Genomic DNA, 9936 nt, shown 5'->3' with positions numbered 1-9936 from the left:
AGATTTGTACGCGGGTCACATGATGAACGAGGAGGTGGATCGCTTTAACGCGGCATTTGATACGTTTCCTTTTAACTAGGATTTTTTTGCGAGTCTCATGTTATGCTTTTATGTGAACTACGTAAGATCTTCTATGAAGAATTTTATTCCTAGTGTTCATTAAATTTTTTCCATTTCGGATAATTTCATACTTTCTGTTTTTTCGATATTTTTTCAATTTTTGCGTATTATTTTTATAAGAATTGCATATTTTTTAGATATAAACGAATTTTTGTTTACATTGTTTAGTGGGTTTTGGGTTTAGTTTGATTTAAGAAAGAACTCATTGACTTTTTATTTTTAATTTTCATTTATTTTCATTTGACATTTCAAAATACATTTTATTTTTTAGTTATCTCATTATCGACTTCAGTGTATAAATATATATATGTATGCATGTTAGTACATTAGTTAATTATTATTACCTAAATTAACAACCGATATTAACAACTATGTTCTACATTCTTTTTGTTTTGTTGGTTATTTTTTCATGGTTGCAGGTTTAACTTCTGTTTACACGGTTTCGGTATCTTCTGTTATGTATATCCTTTGTAAAATACGTTTGTCCAAAATGCTCTGAGTCATCCTTTTCTACCTTTGCTTTCTTCTGTGTAGTTTTTACATCTTGTTCTGTTTTTTCGTTTTCATCACTAGTTGTCCAATTCGTTAAACATGTAGAATTTATTTCTTTATATTCTGGTGCATCTGGCCATCTGAAAAAGAAAATATTTAAATTATTTTTTATATTTGTCCCAATTAATTTAATTGTATTTACAAACAAGTCTCACAAATTTATTTTTCCTTAGTTCTTTGATGATAAAGTTCCTCTACGGTTCATCTGGAAAACTGCACCATAAAGTTTCTTTTGTAGCTCGTTTCTGGTATTTATAGTTGTTTGAAATTTACTACTAAATGGTTTAAATTTTGGGGGAAAATGATATGTCACTTTCTTGCAGTTGACATATTTTGCGTTTGCCCCAAAATATGTTTCTTTGCGGAGTGCGTTCTGCTGAGCATGATGTAGGGGTGGGGACTTCTACAGATTAATACTACTCAACAATAGAAAGGACAAAGAGCCTAGCCGATTTTCGAGGAGCGTATAAGAGTAAAATTATGTTTGGGTGGACAGAAAAACAAAAACCCGCATATACACAGGATGTCTCGTTTATTGGAACACAAAACCGAACTTCTTACGAAATAAACTTGGTTTCTTAGGTCAGTAATTTGAGAAGCACGAAGGTAGATAAGAAGTTCGGCCTTTGTTTACAGCATGTAGTCTAACAGCCAGCAACCTGCAATACAGGATTATACTCCTTAAATGCTCATAAATTTATAATATAGTTTACAACATTTTACAATATAAAATGATCTGATATAATACCTCGTTAAATTTATCTCAACAAATGTCATCGAACTATGAAAAGACATATATAGTCCCATTAAAAAAAAATGAATTTGACTTTAAAATTTCGTCCTCCACTGGATCTGCAAAAAAAAATATTGATACTGTATGATGTACCCGTTTATGCTAAACAAATTTGTCGGAAAATTTTTTTTATAGGTTCAATCCTTCAAAATATTTCAATTTTTCTAGATCAATTCAGCACATTCTCTATATATATAGAGATAATTAATTTTAATTTGCGATCGTATATTAATTACAAAAATTTAATAATTTCACCGATAAATATCCCGATATGAATGAACTCATATTGGAGACTAATATTCATGTTTATGGAAAAAGAGCTTTTCAAGGCGAAGATATAATATCGAAGACGAAGGATTAGAGGATTTAGAGTTAAGTAACGCTTCGACGCGTCTTGATAACCCAGAATTCTCATGTATTTAGAACCAATGCCACTCCTTCGAGCTGAGGTTTAATAAACACGTAAGACTCTAAAGGAGATCGACGTTAGATACTCGTCGTAGAAGTAAGAGAGAAGAAGAGAGAGACAGAGAGAGAAAGAGAAAGAGATAGATAGAGGAAATAAGGCTTAGGAACTGAGAGAAGCGAATCGAAGCGTGGCTAATCCCGAACGGTTCCATTCATCCTTGTGAAATGGTTTATACATCGACTCGAGTGTCAATACGAACTCTACTATGTGAATTCGAGGTTGACCCGGCTGTTAATCGACGATCGATAAAGAAGAATTTGTTATTCGCTTCTCGATTGCTTCAAGATCGGTGCCAATATCGCGTGGCTTAGCGAACAGCTTAAGGTGCTTATTCAACTACCCACCATTCAAAAGAATCTCCATTCGTGGATTAAAGTTTCGTGATGGTATCGCTGAGTAACGTTCGAATTCAATGAAGAAATCTTTAGCACCGATCGGTAATCGCTCGGATTATTAAATGCTATTTTAGAAACGATTTATCCAAAATTCATTGTCTACTCAATTTCATCGTTCATTAGCGTTCATCGAAACGAAGTCTATATCATGCCTCTACAAGAAATGTTTAAGATGCTATTGTTTGCACCTCTAGTTTCTTATTAAGTAATGTTATATACAATTTGTGAAAGACTAAAGCATTATTTTATAAAATTTGTTCTCTTCCTTTCCCGTATACTAAAAATTCCATTTGAAAATTGAGCAAGCAACGTCCTCTTTGCGAAAACGTGGACATGGACGTGGAACGTCGTAGAAGGTTAGATGGGCTGCTCAGAAAATGAGAGTAAAAAGATAAGAGAAAGAGAGAGAGAGAGAGAGAGAGAGAGAGAAAATACAAAAGAGGCAAAGCCTTGCCATGCTCTCCTGATGTTCGCCGTAGTGGAATACGATTGAAAATAAAGAGACGTTAAGGCAACGTTACAACTTTAAGGTATTATAACGTTAATAAACTCTATTATCGTTCGTTTATAAAGAACTTTTATTTAGTTGTTCTTATATTTTTATGCAGAAAATTTCTTTTTGTTCACATTTTGTTAACATTCGAACGAATTTATTTCGTAGTTGTATGAATATGGAATAAATCGAGTATAAAAGCTTGCTGAAAGCTCTCGAATTGTCAACGATAGGTATAGAATAAAAAAAAAAAAAAACAAGAGAAAAAAACAAAACCATACACACATCGTGCGATATAAAATATATTTTCTATTTTTAAACTAAAACTAAAATCAGTAAAATAGTGTATATCAACTATACCTAGATTTCAAAATCTAAACGAAAAAGATTTATAATCTAAATGGAATCTAAACGAAATCTATAATCTGCTAGAACTTAGATAATGGAACTTGCAATTAGAATAAAGAGGATCGTATAGGATCGATAACAAAACTAAGTTATAGCAAATGGTTCGACTGCTCTAAATCAATAATACTAATAGTTCGGAAATGTTAATAAGACGCCCATAGAATTATATCAGTTTGTTCAATTCTGATAACGATTCCTAAAAAACTTCGAATAAATAGGTATCGATCCAAAGAAACTGATGCTGACAATACGAAGAAATAAATATTGATTTCCATTGGAAAGGAAAGGAAAAAAAGATTAACGTTACGGCGAAGCAAGATTGCGTTGTTGATGGCACGCGAACGAGAAGATGAGCTCGATGATCCAGTAAAGTAATTAACTCGTGTGATAACGACCCGTTAATTGAACATCGATGTTAATCTAGGAACGACACACGCAAAAGTATCTGCAGTCGATTGTGATATCCCCACGTCGTCATCGACGATCAACACTGGATTATGGAAGTTAATAACTCATCGAGTGACGATCCTTCCCCTACTTAGAACCCTCAACGGTCTCATAATCGGCTCATGAATACTATATTATCAAGGGAAACGACACTAAAATTTGTTTAGGATCACATACCATTGTCGTCACCAACCTATATGATACTTTGTTGGTACTTATAGACTAACTTAGTTGAAATTAACGTGGGTGAAATAAAGAGAATGAAAGTTAATTACATTTCACTTAACAAACTGTTAAATATCGATATCAATTACTTTCTGGAGATTCTCCATTTGTAATGCAAATTTTTCTTATTTAAAAAGCTCCAAAATTTGATAAAAAGCAATGTCCAGAAAAGAAAAGAGAGATTTCGTAAGAGGTGCTTTGTTTCGAAAATTCTTTGAAAGGAAAAACCATTAAACGGTTGACTACTGGTACTTGGTAACTATCTGGTTAACCACATCTTTTGCAAATTTCTTTTTCTTTTTCTTTTTTCTTATTAAATCTCTGTCCTAAATGTAATTAAACGTTAGTTCTTTCAACAAGTCGAAGGAAAAATCTCGAATTAAAGATATAAAGCGAAGAAACGTAATACGTTGCCTCAGGCTCGTGGAACATCACTGGACTACGGTTAGAGACAATTAGGGTAGCTTCGTCGAGGCAGGAAGTGACGTCAGGTTGCCGTGTACTCTCTGGGCCATTGTTCACGACACGTACAACCCGTTTCTCGACCCTCCTCTAGATTCAGAGGCATCGCTACCACTGCCACCGCCACCACCAACGCTTTTACCCTCTCCTTCTCCGACTCCACCCTCCATCGGCCCTTCTGTGGAACTGTCAAGCAGCCCACAGCGAAACCTGTGCTGACCTACAAAACGCACCAGCTTGTCCAGACTGCTTGGCAACGGTTCACGACAGTTACACTGCACTGGGAACCGTCCTAACTGCTTACAACTCGAGTATCCTACTACTAACTAACAAATAAGTATATGTCTTCATCGTTGCTCAATCTAAAAAGAAATTACTCTGGAATAACATAATACGTGTTCCATCAAGCAGGATTTTTTCCATTAAGTTATGGAAATAATACTCTAATTAGAAAGATTAAAGAACTTGTTAGAAGCTTAAGCATTTTAAATCTATAGAATGATTTAACCGAAATTTATGTACAATTGAAAATTCTTTTATTTATCGATACAAAAGATAGGTATAAATAGGTATATAATCAATATTAATGCAATATATTTTTGAAATAATATTCCGATAATTCTATAGCATAATGATCGTTTTAAGTGGAAAATGAAAGTAATCTTAGACTTCTCTAACAATAAGTACGTTTCTATCCAATTTCCGTCTTAACGATGTTTCGAATCATCGACCGACCGAAGGAAAGTCTTTTCTGATTTCCTGAAGCTCCTAATACGCTATTGGAAAGGGCACTCGCGTATTTTTTTAATAAAGCGACTAGTTTATATTTCTCTCTCTCTCTCTCTCCCATCCTGTTCCTTTCTTCTTATCCTATTTCTCTTTTCATTTCCGCATTCAATTTTTCTCATCCGCCTTTTTAACTTTATATGTTCCTTTAACATATTGTTCCATTCTTCGTATCAATAATTAAGTTGCAACATTCATATTACTCGATGATAAAACTTTATTCCGTTTTATCTTGACAAAGTCTTTATTCGCAGAAAAAGAGCTCACCATCAAGAAGCTTTCTCAAAGAAAGAATGCTGAATTTTCGATCGCTACGCGTGTTTCGGAAGACTGGGATTCAAACAGGAAGGTTTACTAGAGGGCGAAACGTTTCTGCTCGGTAAGACTTGGTAAGAACTCGGCAAAGCATCCGGATCGGAGATCCGGATAAAGACCACTGTCTTAGACGATCTTCTCGAAGCATACTGGAATTGCATTATTCTATATCTTTCTAGTCCTCGAAGGTCCACTTCTCGTTTCTTTCTGGCACTTTGGCTCGAAGGGACGCAGGCTCTTCCAAAATTTGAATAATCCTGGCGTATCCCAAAGAAGATGGAACGAGTACCCAGGAACGGGAAAAGTATCTTCGTGGTCATTGAAATTTATTCGACGCAATTCGAACCTTTCCTTCTTCGAAGAACTTTCTAAACGATTTCTTTGAGATTCCATAGCCAGACATTCACAAAAATACGCTGCTCTAGCTATTCACATTTAAAAGATCTTTTCCAAGAATATGGATTATACGACCTACAAATACTCTCTTTTGGTCCAATAAAAGCATATTTCGAAGTTTGGAAATTTTACGAAAGTCTAACATCTTTCCTTCTATTTTAAATGTTGTCGGTGAACGAAGTTAATTACTTTCTCACTACATGAACTTCGACCTCCCTTCTCATCTGTTTGAACATATATAGTACTAGGCCGAGATATACACGTCGTGCACGTCTCTACGACTACTCGGCCTCTCCTTATCTCGACTGCGTTTACCTTCTTACTCTACAAGCTTCTCGTCTTTATTAGTCTTCAACTCGAGCAGCTCCTCGAGAAGCACCCAAAATTCGCGCGTCGAACTTCAGCCGACACTCAGTTTCTAAGTACAAACACTGAACTCGAGTGCCAAGTTCGAATCCAACCCTTGAATCTACGACGAAGATCCTTTACCTGCGATGCACTTTTCTATCACGACGAATCCAAGCACGACGAATACATTGTGACATCAGTAAATTATGTCTTTGTAAAAAAGAATTCGTTTTCTGCTTTGAAAATTTCAACCGAGCGTTCGTATCTCTGATTTTATTTGTATTGAGAGAATGAAACTCGTGCTTGGATCGTCAAACATGAACTATTCTTTCAATTTTTTAAAATTCCGAAAAATTTCAAATCTCTAAAAGTCTTTTTTGAAAATACAGTCGACTATAAATGATTTCGCCTTTTGTTCCAATAAAACAAGACAAAATCAAACAAAAATACAAAAACTTCAATGCTTTCCTATGGAAGGATTCGTAATTGAGTAAAGTTCACTCATGGCAATAGATCGATCGATAGACGGAAGAAATAAATCGACGATCCACTGGCGTTCGTTTATTGATAAAATCCAATCAAGTAAAAGCTTTCGCTCATAGTTTCTACGATGCGCTGCTTATTTTTACCGCTCGTTCATCGTTCTTTGTGTTAGACGCCGCTGTTATGGCTTTCATAAACTCTTGCATTTTTCTCATTTTCATCATCATCAGCGTGCTTTTCTATTACGTTCGTAATAGTTCGATCAAGTGATGAGGACATCCAACAAGGTCCAAGATAAAAACAAAATATTATTCTATATCACTTATTAATCGCCTTTACCATTCATAAACCCATTTCCTTTCGTTGAACAAGAAAAGAAGGAGAAATGACGCTCGGAAAAATAATCGAAGATGGATCGCGTGATTGGCGCATAAATCGGTAAATTAAGCGAGAATATTCTTCGATCGAGAAGAAAAAGAAAAACGTGATAGAGAATGGAAGAGTGCGAAGAGGGGTTGCGAATACGCTTTCTACCGATAGAAACGATTCGAATAAAGGAGAGAGGGGTAAGGAAGGTTGGTCTACGGGTCGCGAAGGGAATATTTTCTCTGTGCTTTCTTTTCTTTTCTATTATTTTTTCTTTTTTTTTCATCTCCTACCCTCTTCAGCAGCCTCTGCACCCTCTCGGTTGCTGCTATCCTTTCATCGGCCGTTCTCGTATTACCGAGCTCTCCTCTTTCCTCTTCTATCCCTACCTTCAATCGGGAAGCTCGCAGCACGCCAAATGAAAATCTATCGATCGGCCAGTGCCCCGTAGGCGGATTTAATTTAATTTGCCACACTGTTGTCGCCGGAGAGTAGCAGCAACGTGGGACGTCGAGACGACGACGGTCCTGTGGCCGTTGTAGCTCGTTAACCGACTCGACGAGCTCTACAGTACTTTTAAACTCTCTCTTTCTCTTTCAAAGAGCCAATATACGCAAAATGCGTTACATAGGTTTCAGCCGTATTCGATCGGTAAAACGTACGATGAAAGCTGAAAGCCGTAAAAGCTCTGGTGTCACGGTACGGTCGTTTCTTTATCAGGCAGGAAGCTCGCCGACTCGTTTTACGCGGATAAATCAACTTTCCACAGTATTTTAAGATAATGAGAGAAAAGAATAAGAACAAGGAATTGTATTATTACTTTGAGGTAATAGAAAAAACACTTTGTTGTATGGTAATATCTTATTCTGTTCATTTTCTGCAATTAGAAACAAATTATGAAAAACTATTATAAATGTTTCAAGGCGAGAAACAGAGATAGAGAGAAAGAGATAGAGAGAGAGAGAGGGGGGGTGGAGAGGGAGAGACAAACAGAGAAAGAAAAAGAGAAAGAACATAAAAAGATAAAAGAAGAAATGAAGTTTCCTGGCTGATTCAGCCGACGTTCGGACACCGATCGACCGAAAAATTTCCACCACCTTTTCTCTTCAATATTTTCCAAGATTTCGTACCGATAGATTTGATATTCTTGTCGTTCTATCGATCTTGATAGTAACGACGAACGACTGGTTCAAAACGGACGGAAAGTTGAATTTGTTGTTGAATTTTTTTTCTCTTTTTGATTTCACCACGAAAAGATAGGAAACTATCCAAGTGAAATAAATGCAAATAAAATTTCAACTCTACCCGAACGTGTTCTTTCTCGCTTTCTCTCTTTTCTTCGTATATTCTTTTCTTTAGTATTTTGAAGACTTTCAAACGTTTACGATCGTGTAAAACCGCTACACAGATCGGTACCAGCTTTCGAACACGAATGCACATCGGAAATACGATAGGAGGGAATGTCCGAAAGAGCTTCCAAGATACAGCTAGCTGAAAGTCCCGTCGGTATTGAAATTCAAATACAAGAAACACAGAAGTCGGAAGGTGAGCAGAAAGGGAGCGTACCAAAGGAGTGATGCAACCCACTAGCCTAAACTTCTTGCAGCTGTGCACCTTGGAAAGTTCCTAGCGTGTAGATCCCTGTACTATCGAAGAAGAAAGCTAGTTGTATTTGTATTGCTTTTCTTTTCGTTAGTCTACTAAGAAACACCGATCGAGATAAAAAAGAATGGCAAAGCTTTTCCAGTTAACGTTCACACGATAGAGATAAAGTATTGAGGATCGTAAAGGTTTACGATCATGGTTTAGAAATTTTAAGAAAAAACGACAATAAAAAATTAAAAAATAATAGAAACTTTTAAATACAATCGTTTTCCATTGAACGAACTGTTCAGATTTGTACCGTGGCGTATTCGTCTAACCGTCACGCATGCTTCAAGTTAAACGAGTTTACCGTCGAAGCGGCAGGCAAGCCCATTGTTTATAACAATACGCGGTTAACGACGTAGGAGATCCTGCGGACAGGAGCGAATGAGCTTTCCGGTAACTCAAACTCACAGAGCTTCCTCTTCTATGACGTGAGAGAAAGCTTGAATGATGCTTCGGCGTTGGTGGTAGTGGTTAGGGAGTTTGAGTAACCGTCATCGATTAAAATGAGTTAACCATCGGCATCGTATTTCGCTTTAAGACCACCAAAGAAAAATTACTTCCTATGTGATTATTTTTAGCTGTTGTATATGTTGATATCTGCTGTTATACAAATTTTTATTCGTTATAGCAAAAACTTGATTGAAACGAATTTAACCATGATACTTAAAATGGAAGACTGATCGTCCAAATGTTTTCGCAATTTAATTTAATGCATTTCCACTTCGTTTTTTTTCTAAATTGAAATAAGGAAAACTACCAATCGAGAACTACGAAATGTTTTCCATTCGTGTTACCACTTTGCGGAAATATCTGTCGTAGTATTACACATTTACGAGGACGACGCTTGCGCCATGCAACAAGATTAACTGTTGGCATAATGGCGTCGATTAAATTCGAGGAAACTGCTCCAGGGTGTGTGCACGGTGAAGATTCGATACCGCAAATATCAAAAGTGTATATCAATGTCAACGCGAAACAGAGATATTTGAAGAATTGTTCGAACAGTGCGCTAAGAAATATTTCTTTTTGAAACAGTGTTTCATTTATATAGTTTCCTTTTTTCACATTTTTTTTCATAAGAGAAATAAATGAAATTTTAACTATCCCGTTTCTTACAACATTTTAATTATAAAGAGTAAATTCGTTTCATGTAAAATGGAAATGCGAAAAAAACTTTTATTTCAATTCATAATTTTTATTAATGACTCTTTCTCTCTCTCTCTCTCTC

This window comes from Vespula pensylvanica, chromosome 6 (assembly GCF_014466175.1).
Source record: "Vespula pensylvanica isolate Volc-1 chromosome 6, ASM1446617v1, whole genome shotgun sequence".
Classification (NCBI taxonomy): domain Eukaryota; kingdom Metazoa; phylum Arthropoda; class Insecta; order Hymenoptera; family Vespidae; genus Vespula; species Vespula pensylvanica.
The sequence above is the reverse complement of the archived record's forward strand: the minus strand, read 5'-3'. Positions refer to the sequence as shown.